Here is a 17,189-nt window from a genome sequence, read left to right as displayed (position 1 = left end):
AATATGGTGGGGTTACAATGATTTCTATTTTATTCTTAATGCTTTTCTGTATTTTCCAATTTTCTAGAGTATAAAGAAAAGTTGTTATTGAAACTGTAACTATCTTTTGAAAATATACACATTTAATAATACAAAATTACTATTATGTGGAACATTCTAAAAAAAAAAAAAAGATAAAGCTCCAGCCAGCCCCATGTTTCCATTCTATATATCAAAACCACTTAGAAGATGCCCCGTACACAAGTGCTCTGAGACCTCCTCAGGCAGTGGTTAAGTAAAAAACTTTAATTCACCAATTACAACAGGAAAAACTGAATTATAGGATAGTTGATTTGTCTAAGATGCACAGGGACTCTTGGGCACCCCTGGGGAAAAAACACATGGTTAACTCCTATCATTGTGACCACTCCACATTTTGCTCCAAGACTCTCTGCATTACTCAGAGAGGGTATGGTATGGAACCACACTGAAAAATTCCTGACTTCCCCATCGGTTTTCCTTCCTTTTTCTTCTTAATAAATTGAAGTTTGCCTTTGTCATAATTATGCAACCAACAGAAAGACTTTGAAAAAGCTGTGTTATAAAAAGTACTGCTGCAGGGCACATGAGTGGCACCGTCGGTTGATCATGGGACTCGGTTTCAGCTGGGGTCATGATCTCAGTGTCCTGATCTCAGGGTCCTTAGATCAAGCCCTGTAGAGGGCTCTGCACTCAGCATGGAGTCTGCTTGGAATTCTCTCTCTCTCTCCCTCTCCCTCTGCCCCTCCTGCTTGTGTTCTCTCTCTCTCTCTCAAATAAATAGATAAATCTTTAAGGAAAAAAAAAGTGTTGCTGCTTTTGTGTCTCAGAACATCAAATAATAAGTCTGATATTTTCATTGAATTGGCAATTAGTTTGACTTGTTTCCAAATTGGCTTTTTTTGTCCTTCGGGATCACATAGAAACAACTTTAATCTAAAAGTCACTTGCAACTAAATGTAAGATTATTGATGTAGCTGCTCAGGAAACCCAAAAATTGATATCCTGATGAAAAAGATTCATGCATTTTTACAAGAATAGGTAGCACTTAGAGAGCATTTAGTATGTGCCAAGCGATATTAGCACTTTACATGTGTTAAATCATTTAATCCCTGTAACAACCCAAGGAAAACGCATATCATTATCCTCATTTTAAAGAGAAAAAAACTGAGACATAGAGCAATTAAATAATAGCTAATTAGTAAGGCAGCAAAGAATTGATCTGAGGCAGCCTTGGTCTAAGACCTATACTCTTAAACACTTCCAATGAGCTGGAACTGCACCACCACACTGCAAACAATGCTTTGGTTTATTAATCTTGTCACACTGTCTAATGTAGTGATCAGGACCATGGGCTTTGGTGTTCATGCCCAGTCTGCCACTTACTAGCTGAGTATCCTTAGACAAATTACTTTATTAAATAAATATCTTTGCTTCATTTTCCTTAATTTAATACCAAACTTTTACATGATTGTCATAAGGGTTAAATTAGATAATGTTTGCAAAGTGTTCAGCCAGTGTAACCACACATTAAGGCTCCTGTACATGGTTCTTATTAGAATTATATCTACTTTCTAACATAAATTTTGTCCTCAAAGATAGTAGAATGCATTTAGAATGTTTACAGTCAAATGAGAAATTTTCAAGGAAGCAGGCAGATTCCCTTGTTTCAGAACTGAAGAAGAGTCAAAAGCCAAGATTTAGCTGTAGTTGGAAAGTTTTGCAGATCTCAAGTGAGTAGCACTTTCATCTAGTTCTTTTATTTCAGGGCACGGGAAATACCCTTACTGGAGTGTTTTTAAACTCTTTTTTGCTGCCAAAAGGCAGAAACACAAACAATGCACTGCTTGTAATTCTTGCCTCAAGAGATCTGTGAACAAAATGAAGAAACAAAGAACTGGCAAGAAGCACTATGCTGGACCAGTTCAATACTACACTGTTTTTGGAGTGAGGGGAAAAAAGAGCAATTTCTTCCATGAGAACAGCCAATGCATATTATTCTAGTGAAAGTACTTAAACACACAGAATAGAGACAGAACATAAAAAACAGCAAATTGTTTTAAGAAAAGAATGAACTCCTATGGGAACAAGATGCTCTGGTTTACTTCTGTACCAGGAGAGCAGAGATTAATGCTGAAAGGGAATGTCTAGCACAAGGTCTGGCATGGAATAGGTAAGGAGGTTAATTAACATTTATTAGATAAGGAATAAAAGAATTTTCTACACAACAACCAAAACCTTCTTTCAGGAAAGACAATTACATATTTGCTTTGATTTGTTCTTGGACGTATGTCTTATTCAACTACAGTCATGAAGAGAGGAAGTTTGTTTATAGAAAACTATTGCCAACATTTATAACTATTTGCTCTATTAATATATATTTCAAAGTTTAAAATTTCGTGAAGAATAAAATTATTTTCTCTTTTGAAATTAGTAAACTTTGCAACTCTTTGCTGAATAATTCTGAAGACTGCTGAGTGTGCAGAGTTCAGAGATCAGCAGAGATGATGGATACAAAGTAGATCAGATAGTTTTTTTCCGTAAAAAAACATTCTAAACCTGGTGATTGTGATTGTCCCTTTTGTGTGCCAACATGGCTAATCAATGGACCCAGATATTAGGTCAAACACCAGTCTGTCACTTTGAAGGTATTTTTTAGATGAGATTAACATTAACATGAAAATCTGTAGACACTGAGTAAAGCAGATTACCCTCCATTAAGGTGGTGGGCATCATCCAATCAACCGAAGGCTAAAAAAAGACTGAGGTCTAAAGAAAAGGGAATTCTGCCTCTAGACTACCTTTGGACTCAAGCTGAAACATCAGCTCTTTCCTGGGTCTCTAGCCTGCCAGCCTATTCTGCAGATTTCAAACTTGCCAGCTCCATAGTCACATGAGCCAATTCCTTAAAATAAATCCCCCCTATTTATATATACATTTATTACATACACATACACACATATATACATACATATATATATACACATATACATATACAAATACACACACACACACACACACATATATATAAATATACACATCCTATTGGTTCTATTTCTCTGAAGAACCCAGACTTACATGAAAACCTTTATTTAGCTTATAGTTTGTGAGTCGGTAATTTGAGCTACCTTCATCAGGGTAGCTCTACAATCCTGGCCAGACATAGCTGACCTTGGCTGATCACTCATACAACTGCAGTCAGGTGCATGGATAACCAGGGGCTGACTGGTTTAGGATGGCTTAACTGGGATGACGGATGACTCATCTCTGTTCCACAGGGCCTCTCATCCACCAGCAGGCTAGATAGGGTTCATTCACATGGGGGCTGGTCAGGTTTCCTAGAGAAAACAGAAGCACGCAAAGCCTCTGGAGGCCCAGGCCTGGAATTTGCACAAATCACTCCTGTTGCATTCTGTTGTCCAAAGCAAATACAAGGTCAGACCAGATCCAGGAAGGAGCCAAATATGCTCTACTTTCTGATGACAGGAAGTGCAAAGGGATTGTGGCAATGTGCAATCTACCATGCAGCTGAGTTGAAGCTCACAGAGTGTTAGTGGATAGGAGACTACTGCTGCAGCGGTTAATTTCCATATACACTCTAAAAGATGAATGAGATGTTACACTTGATCTAAAGGAGCTTATAATAAGTGAGACTATGGCAGGGGTAAGAATAACAGTAATAATGGGAAACAGTGATACATGCAATAAATGAAACTATGAAAACCCTAAAATGGGAAATTTAAATTAGGTCAAGTAGACAATAAGACTTCCTGGAAGACCTAACACTTGAATGATTATAGTTAGAGAAGTCCATGATAAACTAATATGTATACCTGGAAGAATACCAAATTTTCATTTAGGTAATTAGGTTAGAAAATATTTCATTAGTAGCTTTAGACAGTGATGAATAGAGCTGGTGTTTGAGTTAAAAGGAACTGAGTTGGATGCTTGGTTTTGTCACTTACTAGCTAAGAGAAACTTGAGTAAATTATTTAACCCCATTATTACCTAAATTCCTTATTGTTAAGATGGAAGCAAAAATAGTACTTACCTATTACAAAGGTTGTCTTGTGTGCTAAAAAAAGTGTATGTAGAGTTTGACAACAGCACCTGGAGCATAGTAAGCATTCAATAAATTATGTTTATTGCTACACTTATTCTTTTAAATATTCATTATTGCATATTTTGTTTTTTAAACTCCAACAGAGGATAATTATCAAAAATTCTTTTTAGTGTTAGAGTTACAAAAGTTAAATCAAATTCTTGAATAACTGCTTCTCTTGATCTTAAAAAAACAAAAAGCATAAAACCACCTTTCTTGGAAGGAAGAGGTACCCTATGGCTGCTCTCCAAGACTGTAGTGTTCAATGTGGGGTCCACCAACCCATGGATGTCCCCAAGACCCTTTCAGGGTTAAGCAAGTATTATTTCATAATAGTACTAAGACATACTTGCTTTTTCCAGTGACATTTACACTGATGTTACAATAGCAATGGCAGGTAAACTGCTGGGTAACTTAGCACAGATCAAGGCAGAGGCAACAAACTCTGCTAATACTTACTGTATTTTTCACCTTCAAGCACTGATAATAGGAAAATATGTTCAGTAGACTTAGGAATTACCTTAAAGATGCAACATACATTATCAATTTTATCAAATTCAATCCTTAAGTACAGGCTATTTTAATATCCTATGTGATGAACTGAGAAACATACATAAAGCACTTCTGTTGCACATTTAATTAAGATAGTCACCTTAAAGAAAATCACTTGTGTGATTGAGTTGTGAACTTAGCTAGCCAGTGTTTTCTAAGGAAACATTTTTAGTTGAAAGAATGGCAGATAAACTATGGTTGTTCAGACTTGGGCATTTCACACACATATTCACAAAAATTAAATAAAGTGGGTCTGTCACTTCAAGGAGAGTGTTCATTGCCAACAATACACTTCCAGCATGAAAGTTTCCCAATACCTCAAGACTTTTCTAATGAGATTGGTGATAATAGGAATGAACATGACTTTGGAGTATTATATTTTAAAGTGGGACAATATTTGGAAGATCTGCATAAGTCATAAACCAATATTTTCAAAATTACCAATGTATAACATTACAAAATCATGCATGTATAACAAATCCATTCAAAGTTCAAGATATAACAGTGGGTTTTAATATAACAGTATAAAAGTTTATCAATATAGCTTCAGATTCCACACTGCAACTAACTTTTAAGAGGCTTCCACTAGTCAAGTTTTGGTGAATTATCAAAGAAGAATGCCCATAAATATGTGAAAAGATTATTAAAATACTCCTCCTTTTTCTAATTATATATCTATATGAGGCTGAGTTTTCTCTTATACAACCAAAACCATTTATCACAACAAACTGCATATAGAAAGATATGAGATCCAGCTGCCATCTGTTAATCAGACATTAAAAAATATTACAAAAATGTAAAACAACTTCATTTTTCTATTTTTTTTGGTTTTTGGAAAATATAGTTATTTTTATAAAAATTATTATTTACTTAAAGTGTACTGGGTTTATAATTTTTAAATGAGTTAATAAATCTTTTTTAAATTTCTCAGGTTAATTCCTAATATAGTGAGTATAAATAGATATAATGCATAAAAGCAAAAGCTCTTAGGGGTCCTCAATAATTTTAAGGTATGTAAAGGAGTCCTGAGAACAAAGTTTGTGAACCACTGCTTCACAAAACATGTCACTATCATCTGAAAGTAGTTACTATGGACTATAGCTTTAATTGTCAGTCTCTGTCTACTAGAATATAAATTCTATGAGGGCAAGGATTATTCTGTTTTGTATTCCAAACACTTAGAATATTGCCTAACATGTTGTCAGTGCTCCATGAGCTCTTGCTGAATATGTTAGTTGATTAAGATGTCCATTGGGATTCATGTACAAAGATATTCACTGCAGCATTGCTTACAATAGCTAAATATTGGGAAAATATAAATGTCTACCAATGGGAGATTGATTAAGAAAATGAAGGTACCACCATACGACCATTAGAATGTAAGTCAATTAAGACAATCAAAGGCTATGAGAAAATGTTCACGATATATTAAAAAGTTAAGAAAGTACTAGAAAAGCATACAGACAGTAACATATTAACTTTATTAAGAAATAATGATTATGTCTGCTTAGTGAGGTTCTTTCTAGTCATCTTTATTTTCTTCTCTGCTTTCCATATTTTCTACAAGCATGTAAATAAAAGTTTGAACCATCCACATACTCCACAAACTACTGAGTATATCTCATCACACAGAATGGTGTAATAATAGTGTTTATGCTAATATGAGGGCATTTTATAAATATTAAATTGTATTCAATATCCTCTATTTATAAAGAAGGAAAATCTGTGTGATGGAAATGTGGATTTGATTAATCTTTACACTTTTCTGTGCTTTTATCTCTAAATTCAAGGGGTGGGCAATGCAATTCTTAATGTTTTCCATTCAAATAAGTTAAAGTTTTAGAAAGTTAAAGTTCTTTAAGGGGTAACTCTCAATTACCTGAAAAAGTCATTTATATGTTCCCATATTGCTGGTTAAATGAAACATGATTGCACATATTACAGGGGGAAAGGTATTTATTTGACCTTTGGCAGTTTCAACAGTGCAATTTCTACTATATGTTGCATACTGCTCAAGTTGATCATATAATTTAAGTGGCAGAACTATGAAAAATCAATCCTATATTAGAATCAATGTATTGTATCAACTAGCATCAATTATTGTATCAATTATCATCAATTAGGTATTATACATAAAAGTTTTATGAATATTTTGAGTCTCACAACAAGTTTACAAAATACAGTATATGGGAAACAGAGGCATGGGGAGTTTGTGTGGCAGTTCAGGCTTACACAAGAGAGCATGCCTACACTGACATATCCAACAGAATTATAGAGATGGGAGTTGAGTCAAGGGTTCCTCTGACGCCATTATGGCAGATTCAGAACAATCTGACAACATGCTGAATTATGTTTTTCTTCATTAATACACTCCATTAACTAGACTTTTTTTTTTTAACTTAGGGAGAAGTGACCACATTTAATCCTACCACTTACAGAATAGAAACAATTTCTTCCCATTGATCTTCTAGTTGTCTTAAAAAAAGTTAACTTCAGGACTCCCATTTTGACTTCAACATGGCTCTCAACATGAAGATCTACCTGTGGGAGTTCTCTTGGGCTGCAGAGCCCAAATAGATATGCTGAGAATTCAGACAGATGCTGATCCCATAAATGGCACCAAAGTCTAATGCATACTATTGGTTTGATATGGTTATTATATTTTGGCCCTCTGGCTCTTTCATCTCACCAGTCTGTGTGTGGTTGGGATATTATTCTATAAGGAAGTGCTTAAATTGAAGAAATACCAGACTCATAATAAATAATCCAAATAAAGTATGTCATGATGTTTATATTTGGCTCTGTCTACTGAGAATTGATTAATAGCACTTTGGCCCTGTTGATTCATCACCTGAGCATGTTTATTTAAATATATTCCCTCCTCCTTCTTTCACCTCCAGGAATCATTTCTTTCACTATCTCCCATATGCATACTTTTATTCTTTTTAACACAGCAATTACAAAGAACTAGTTGTAACTCCTATTTCCCCCACGTATGGTTATAGAAATACTAGATATGCACACTGGTAAAATAGTAGATACAATATCTTTAAATATTTTTGAAGTACATTGATGGGCTGGCAAGAAAGTAAGAAATATTAAGAATTATAAACCTAAGTCAAACCAGAGACCTGGAACGTAAGCAGAGCACTAAAACCAAAACCGAGTTGTGACTATTGGACTTTTGCCAAACTCAATGAACCTTAGCTACAACTTTAATAACCTGGTAGGTAGGTGGAAAAAAATAGAAAGACAAAGGCCAAGGCTGATTCAAGAGCCCACCCAGGTCTTCAAAGAGTGGGAATCTTGAAGTTCAGAGACAAGATTAATCATAATACATAAAATTAAAAAAAAAACAAACAACAGTGCCCACATTTTCTATATGGAACATTCCCCATTACAGAAGTCAAAGAGAGAGCAGATATCTGATCTCTTTGCTCCTGGGAAGCTAGAGCAGAGGCACATAACCAAGGCTTGACCAATCAGAGCTTCTGCCCAGGTCTGGGATCTTGAGAAAGTGATGCAAAGCTTGGAGGATGGTAGAGATTCTGTAAAGCCATTGTAACAGTACTGTTAATAGCACAGCAGCCTCAAGGAAGCAGCTATTCAAGCTGCCTAGTTTCACTGGGTTCCTGCATATTTTGAATATGGTTCTCAAGACTTGTAATTGATTCTTTTGTTATTACTTCTAGTAAATTTATACTGAAATTAGCAAGAGTTGATTTCTGATATCTGCAAATGTACCTCATTGATACGCTCTTCTCCAAACTCAGAAATTAATACCAAAGCCAGAGAATTCAACTGCATGATAGGGCACCCAGGAAAGCCTAAATGTAAATAAAAAATGGTAATCTGACCTGGGAATAAATCTAACCAGAGAGGCAAAGGATCTGTACTCAGAAAACTATAGAATACTCATGAAAGAAATTGATGAAGACACAAAGAAATGGAAAAATGTTCCATGCTCATGGATTGGAAGAACAAATATTGTGAAGATATCAGTGCTACCTAGAGCAATCTACACATTTAATGCAATCCCTATCAAAATACCATCAACTTTTTTCAAAGAAATGGAACAAATCATCCTAAAATTTGTATGGAACCAGAAAAGACCCCGAATAGCCAGAGGAATGTTGAAAAAGAAAAGCAAAGCTGGCGGCATCACAATTCCGGACTTCCAGCTCTATTACAAAGCTGTCATCATCAAGACAGTATGGTACTGGCACAAAAACTGACACATAGATCAATGGAATAGAATTGAGAGCCCAGAAATGGACCCTCAACTCTATGGTCAACTAATCTTCAACAAAGCAGGAAAGAATGTCCAATGTTAAAAAGACAGTCTCTTCAATAATGGTGTTGGGAAAATTAGACAGCCACATGCAGAAGAATGAAACTGGACCATTTCCTTACACCACACACAAAAATAGACTCAAAATGGTTGAAAGACCTAAATATGAGACAGGAGACCATCAAAATCCTCGAGGAGAATACAGGCAGCAACCTCTTCGACCTCAGCCGTAGCAACTTCTTCCTAGAAACATCACCAAAGGCAAGGGAAGCAAGGGCAAAAATGAACTACTGGGATTTCATCAAGATAAAAACTTTTGCACAGCAAAGGAAACAGTCAACAAAACCAAAAGACAACTGACAGAATGGGAGAAGATATTTGCAAATGACGTATCAGATAAAGGGCTAGTACCAAAATCTTTAAAGAACTTATCAAAGTCAACACCCAAAGAACCAATAATCCAATCAAGAAATGGGCAGAAGACATGAACAGACATTTTTCCAAAGAAGACATCCAAATGGCCAACAGACACATGAAAAAGTGCTCTACATCGTTCGGCATCAGGGAAATACAAATCAAAACCTCAATGAGGTATCACCTCACACCAGTCAGAATGGCTAAAATTAACAAGTCAGGAAACGACAGATGTTGGCAGGGATGTGGAGAAAGGGGAACCCTCCTACACTGTTGGTGGGAATGGCAGCCACTCTGGAAATCAGTATGGAGGTTCCTCAAAAAGTTGAAAATAGAGCTAACCTATGACCCAGCAATTGCGCTACTGGGTATTTACCCCAAAGATACAAATGTAGTGATCCAAAAAGGTATGTGCACCCCAATGTTTATAGCAGCAATGTCCACAATAGCCAAACTATGGAAAGAGCCGAGATGTCCATCGACAGATGAATGGATAAAGAAGATGTGGTATATATATACAATGGAATATTATGCAGCCATCAAAAAAAAACCCCGAAATCTTGCCATTTGCAACAACATGGATGGAACTAGTGGGTATTACGCTAAGCAAAATAAGTCAATCAGAGAAAGACATGTATCATATGACCTCACTGATATGAGGAATTCTTAATCTCAGGAAACAAACTGAGGGTTGATGGAGTGGTGGGGTGTGGGAGGGATGGGGTGCCTAGGTGATGGACACTGGGGAGGGTGTGGGCTATGATGAGCACCGTGAATTGTGTAGGACTGTTGAATCATAGACCGGTACCTCTGAAACAAATAATACATTATATGTTAAAAAAAAAAGAAGAAGAAGATAGAGGAAGAGAAAAATGAAGGGGGTGGGGAATCGGAGGAGGAGACGAACCATGAGAGACTATGGACTCTGAGAAACAAACTGAGGGTTCTAGAGGGGAGGGGGGAGGGGGATGGGTTAGCCTGGTGATGGGTATTAAAGAGGGCACATATTGAATGGAGCACTGGGTGTTATATGCAAACAATGAATCATGGAACACTATATCAAAAACTAATGATGTAAGGTATGGTGATTAACATAACATAATAAAATAAATTTTTTTTAAAAAATGGTAATCTGGAAGAAGGTTTTCTCACAATTACAGTTGTAGATCAAGGATCTGTCCAAGGTTCTCAACTCCATTATAACTCTGTGACCTTGAAAGCCTTGCTGTGATCCTAAACTTCCTGCTTTTTATTTTCCTAAACTCTCATCCTTCTGACTATGACTCATGACCATTCCAATAAACTCTCTTGAATCTTCATGGTCCAGTCACACCCTGACTAATTCATATCAAGAAGAATTATGATGCTTATTTTCCAAATCATAAAACTGAAATTAGTTTAGTAGCTTGACAGAGTTATCAGCAAGGAACAAAAAGCCTGTATCCTAGTCTTTCACAGTAAATGTTGCCTTGTGGTACTAATAATTTGTTTCACTTTGTTTTCATAGAGGGATTTTCATTCATTTTTAAATAAATACACATTCAGCACCTGTAATGAACCCAGCACTTTGCTGTATGTTCTAGTTGATATAAAGAAATGGCCTTCCTACTGTATGGTGATTAACATAACATAATAAAATAAAACTAAAAAAAAAAGAAAAGAAAAAGAAATGGCCTTCCAACAGGCAAGCCTGTATTAAGAATATCTTAATTTGAATGCTGGTTTATCTGATCACTCTGCATGAATTTGGACAAATTTTCTAATGCGTTAACCCTCAATTTCATTATCTGTTAGAGATGATTCATTTGCCCTGTCTGCCTACAGGATTCTTAGGAAGATCAAATAGTAATCGTTGCCAGGAAGATAATAAAATGTTCTTCTAACAACTTGGAAACAAGAAAATTAAGATCACTCTCCAAAAATATTGTAATGCTTATGTGTGGAGTCTAACAAAGCTGAACTCATAAAAACAGAGAATAGAATGGTGGTGAATGGAGGTGAGGGAACTGGGGAGACATTTGTTGAAGGGTACAAACTGGCAACCAGTAGATAGATAAATCCTGGAGATCTAATGTACAGCACATAAACTTCAAAGTTGTTATGATTTAATGGGTTTAGGGGATTATTGATCTGACAATGATGGAAATAACTAAAGGAGAAAGACTAGTGAAAAAGTTATTGTAAGAATCCAACTGCAAAGTTATTTAGGACTTGATTAAGGTTGTTTGTTTGTTTTCTACCCTGTTCTTCTCCTTTCTTCTGGGAATAAGGCATCACTTCATGTGGAGAACTGTTTCTCCTGCCTCTCAATCCTGTATGTCCAGTAGAAGTTGATGTAGTGATACTCCATCTCTGCTTTCTGCTCATTGGTCAAGGATTGGGCATATGATCCCAACCAAGGCAATCAGAGTCCTTCAGTGGGATTTTCCAATTGATTCCTACCGGAAGGTAAAGCCAATCATCTTCTAGTCAGAGTTGAATTGGGCAGCTTAATCATATGGCAAAATTTTCTCAATAGTACTGCTGAATTCTAATCATCCATTGTATGAACTGGTTTTGCTCCATTTGCTGTTTGCTTCGGTCACTGCATATCACTGCACAACACCCACCTCCATGCCTCACACCAATGCAAGGAATCCCAATTATTTCCAGTTCTCAACTGACAGGTCACAACTTGCAACTGCTCATCCATACTCATTTGAGACATTATAGTTCCAAATATTCTTTTTCAATTTTAATTAAGTCTGATACAAATTGATATTTCACTCTAAAATCTTTCAGTGGCTAAATATTCTAATTCAGTGGCTAAAAATTCTAACTACAGCAAAAGAAAGTGAGGAGTAAGCCTGTTTGACACTCTCAACTTCTTTTTAATTCTTCTATTTCTTACTTATTCCCTACCACTCCCGCAGTCACAAACATCTTTCTTTTTATTTACTCTAATGATAAAAAAAGCCATTAGCAAATTTTTTCTCCCTCAACTATGCATAAAATATTCCCGGGACTTCAAAATTCCAAGCACCAGCATTCCATACAGGAAATTCTTGAACATATGACAAACTGTAGTATGGAGTAGTCTTCATCACCTAGAAGAGTATCTCACAAACATTTTGGTCAGAAGCCCATTTCACATGGGGCACCTGGGTGACTCAGTCAGTTTAGTCAAACTCTTGATTTCAGCTCAGGTCATGATCTCAGGGTTGTGAGACAGAGCCCTGCATCAGGCTTTGCACTGGACATGGAGTCTGCTTAAGATTCTCTTTCCCTCTCCATCTGCCCCTCCCCCCACCTCTCTCTCTGAAAAAAAAAGTCCATTATACTCAGAAGTTAAATACCTCAAAGAACTTTTGTTTATTTAATTTATACTTATTGGTATTTACCATATTAAAATCAAAATTAAAAATTAAAACTAATAATTTTTATTAATTCAGTTTATAACAATAATAAATTAATTAATATTAACATAAGCAACATACTTTTATGAAAAATAGCTTCCAAAACAAAAGAGAGCAGTGAGAGGAGCCCATTATTTTCACATTTTTCACATTTCTTTAATATCTTACTTAGTAGAAGACATCTAGATCCTCCTATCTGCTTCTCTATTCAGTCTGTTATAGTACCACTCCACTGTACACTCAGAAGAGAACAAGAAAAAGGCAAATGAACTTAGATATTATTGTGAAAATTTTGACTTCCTGGATCCACTGAAAGGGTCTCAAGAATTTCCAAGGTTCTCCAAACCACAGTTTGAGAACAGCCAACCTACAGTATGTGTGGATGGCCCAAAACCAAATTCTAAAATAAGAAAAGTTTGCTTTCAGCTCACTTCAAATTCCTATCCCTTACTTTAGCACTTCAAATACCTGGTATCCAGGTCCTCATTCTCTCTTCTGGTTGCCCAGAAATCCTTATCCTACTGTGACTCCAAGGTGGGGCTTCTCTTTCTCCAAGACCACATGTTCTCAACTTGCCAATTTCTTTAAATCAAAATATAATATATTCATTCTCTGATTATTCCCTGAGGGTCCAAATAGGTAACATGCTAATTTAATGAACTAAGTTGTTAACTGGTGGTAATCATTTAATGGCTCAGCCATCCTTCATACAATATCATATTTAAACTCAATGCTTCAGTGTCTTCACCCAAAGAAGTTACTTACATGTAACTGTATCCTGTGGAAGGGTTTTTTTTGTCATTTTCCCCAGATAATATTACCTCTTCTCCCTGTGCTTAGTACTAACCTTGTGCACAAGTGTGCTCTGAATATTGTCAGGTATATATGTGAGATATTTGAATAAATGCTTAGATTATTTTGCAACCCTTTGTAAGTGTCACTTTCAGTCATAGAAAGTACACAAAATCTAGACAAAGAGCAAAAGATACCAACTAAAAAGCAGAACAACAAAAATACAAATTCAGAAATAGGAAGAAATGCTGCAGCTCTGACATACAAAGACAAATAGTATCACATAGCAATTTTCAACTTGACTTCTTTTAAGAATAAAAATCAATAGCATTTTTAAAATTATTTACAATATAAAAGTTATTAAAATTATAAGCAAGATACAACTACTGGTTGGGAGAATGTACTACTTTGATATCTCATCTATCCAAAAAGAGGAGAAAATGGATCTGGGCTGGTTTCACTGAGTCATTTGAAACCCAAAAAAAAGATAAAATTGAGCTATTGACTTATGGTGTTAATGAGTATCAATTCACACATTGCTTCAAGATAATGAGGCTACCTTCTCAGGGTGTAGGATGGGTAATTAATGCTTCTAATTACCATGAATTTTCAGAAGAAACAATGGTTAGGAACTGCCACAAGGTATGCTTTACAGTTTGAAGTAGCCAAGGGAGAACACCCCTCAGAAAATTTTATATCACTTTCTGGGCTGGAAGACACAAACCAAACTATTTAGAAAAATATTTTTATTCCATGGGAAACAAAAATATTCCTTTCTAAAGTACCAGACTTATAGCATCTATTCAAGCATAACTAAAGGTTTCACAGACTCTAGTCCCACGTGGTGGGTCTATTCTCCAGTAACTTGATCCATTTATAACTCCAGACTCTTTCCAGGGATTGGCTTTTAATTTTGTAAAATCCAAATGTATAGCAATATGAAAATTCAGAACAGCTCACAAGTTTTGCACTTCAGTTACTGAAAGGGATGTTGCCTTGTTAATCTCAAAGGATTGGCAGAGCAATTTTATCACATTTTCTGAAAAAAATCTATACAGATTTAAGGTCGCATTCTGGATTTAATTGAAGTAACCTTTTGTACAATCTAGCTTTAATGAAGTGCAATGAAGTTAAACTCCATGGGGGTCATTAATCTGAAACACTCCATTTAAAAACTACAAGGGGAGTTTTTAATAAACAGTGTGAACTAATGCCCATGTGGAAAGGTAATTGAGAGGGAACTGGTATCTGCGCCAGATTGTTATTAAACCCTTATCACAGGTAAAGCTAAAACCCCAAATGGCAAGCTGCCCTGTGATTTATATTGCCCTTCTCATCCTAACTTTAAAGGAAAGGCTACATTTAATAATGAAAAAATCCTGTGACTAAGCTATAAAATAACTGAGCAATTACTTAGAATAATTTATACAGTGCAATACACTGACCTTGCTTTAAGCATAAAATCTACAAAATAACTTTGGCAATAAAACCATGAACTACTAAAAGGACTAAAGGTTTTAACCATTTTTACTGTGTGGTGCCTGGGGGGAACATAAATACATATTACACTCTAATCACAGGGCTTAAGAAAATTCATAATTTTTTTCTCTTAAAATGGCTTTTCAGAGAAAAGTTTGTTCAATTTGGCCAATTGCAAATCAAGAATTCCAATGTCCTTGCTTTAAAAGGATTACATATAATTTCTATAATATTTTTTTCTCCATATGCTAATTCTGCCCGACTCTATCTTTTAACTCCTAGCCATCGCCCATGGAGGAAAACTGGCAATAACTTTTCTGTATTACCTATTTAAATATTTACTCTTTCAAAATTAAAAAAAGAAAGCAACTGGGCTCTATTGCAATAGTAAGGATTGATGCTATCTCCCCAGCCCACTAAAGCAAGGACACTTCTATTTCTGAATAAGAAAATAATACTCCACCACCCAGCAATCCACAATCAATGTTTCCACTTTCCATGGTGGCTTTCAAAAACAAAGTTCAGCTTTTACTCTGAACTGGCATCAGAGCAGCACATAACCAAGCATGACATATTACTCTAGCTTCCTTCAATTTCTCAATCACCGTAGCTGAACAAACACTTTTTCTCTGAATGCTTTGAATTCATGAAATGATTCCAACAGATTGTCTTTCAATTGACTTCAAATTCCATGAAATCCAGTTGATTTCTGAAAGATTGGAATATCTGTACATTGAAACCCTGCAGAACCAAATTGTCAAAGCAGCATCTTCTCTTAGGAATACAAAAACTCTACTCCTACCTTACTTTACCCCCAATAGAATTAGCTACTTTAACTCCCAAATGAGAAAAAAGACACAAAAATGTTCCCCTCGGGTGGATTTACATAAACAGATGCTAAAGAAGAAACTCTCAGTCAAAAATACTACCTGAATATTCCACCTTTATTATTTCTTGAACTGTAGGTGTAAGAGAGAGAGCTAGTGCTTGAAAGCAAAAAGATTTTAAGGTATGATGCAGTACATTATTCGTCTTTGAAAAATATCTAGCAAAAATCCATCATCTGGAGGGGCAATAAAAGAATGGGAAATAAGATAGTGGCATAGGAAAATTTCTGGGAGTTCTAGCCCCATTGAGGCCCTCCAGAAAATAAGCTCTGGGGACCTCAGGGAGGCATGCACTCAACTCAGGTTATCTGAGATAGAGGACTAACTGAGGTTGCACATGGTCACAGAATAAAGGGTGGAATACTGAAGAAAAAAGAGAAAGAGAGAGAGAGGACAGTGACAAGATTCAGGACAGCGGCCTTTGTCTTGTTCCCAGAAGGCAGAATGAGTCTCAGAGAACAATACAGCTATGAACAAAAATCTTATTCTTCACTCACCCATAGGCAGCCAAATTCCCAGATGAACCCTACATTCTTCAGGATAGAAGGGAGGCTTTCTGAGTGGGAGATATAGCCATCTCCTTTCAGGACCAGGAAACTGCCTTAAGAAAGAAACTAAGATTCCACACATCTAATTTCATTATCTTGCAAAATTCCACTAAAACATCATGACAGGAACTTTTCAGGGCCAAGACCTACAAGGATGGAAAAGAAAGTGGGGTGAAAGTGTAGGCATGTCTAGAAGCCTATCTAGAAACAGATGTCTAGATTCCCACTCAAAGAGGAAAATGGAAGTGTAGTCTTTTGAGAAGATCAAAAATACAAATGAGATAGTACAGGGTTCAAGATGGCATCAAAAGTAGACCTTGAACTCACCTCCTCCCACAATCACAACAAATTTATAACTACATACAATAATTTTACTCTGAAAAGGACCTAAGAACTAGGTGAACAGCTCCCACAACAAAAGACAAAAGAGACTCATCAAGAAGCCTTGCTCAGAACTCTACTTCAGATGTGGTGTGGTGACCCTGCAATTGGGAAGGATCCCAAAATACAGAACTCTCCCTTGAGGAGTGAAGAGATTATGCTCCAATAATCTTGGTGGCCACCTTGGTGGCCAACACTGAAAAGACAAGCCCCCAATATGTCTGGTTTTAAAAATCAACAGGATTAAGACCAAGAGAATCAGAGGGAATAAAGACCCCACCCTCAAAGGGCTCACTCACAAACTCAGTCACCCTGAGATACAGTGCAAAA

The 17,189-nt window shown here is 36.1% G+C and overlaps 1 long non-coding RNA gene across 1 annotated transcript in view; it reads right to left on the bottom strand.

Annotated features, from left to right (window-relative positions):
* Positions 1–3,268: 3,268 nt before the first annotated feature.
* Positions 3,269–17,189, bottom strand: part of LOC116637920 — a 46,150-nt gene continuing 32,229 nt past the window's right edge. The window contains exon 3 of the long non-coding RNA XR_004300558.1: positions 3,269–4,128. This is a non-coding gene — a long non-coding RNA (uncharacterized LOC116637920). The remainder of the gene's footprint in view (positions 4,129–17,189) is intronic.

Source organism: Phoca vitulina, unplaced genomic scaffold (assembly GCF_004348235.1).
Source record: "Phoca vitulina isolate PV1807 unplaced genomic scaffold, GSC_HSeal_1.0 scaffold15, whole genome shotgun sequence".
In the NCBI taxonomy this organism is placed as follows: domain Eukaryota; kingdom Metazoa; phylum Chordata; class Mammalia; order Carnivora; family Phocidae; genus Phoca; species Phoca vitulina.
This window is presented reverse-complemented; position numbering and strand designations above follow the sequence as displayed.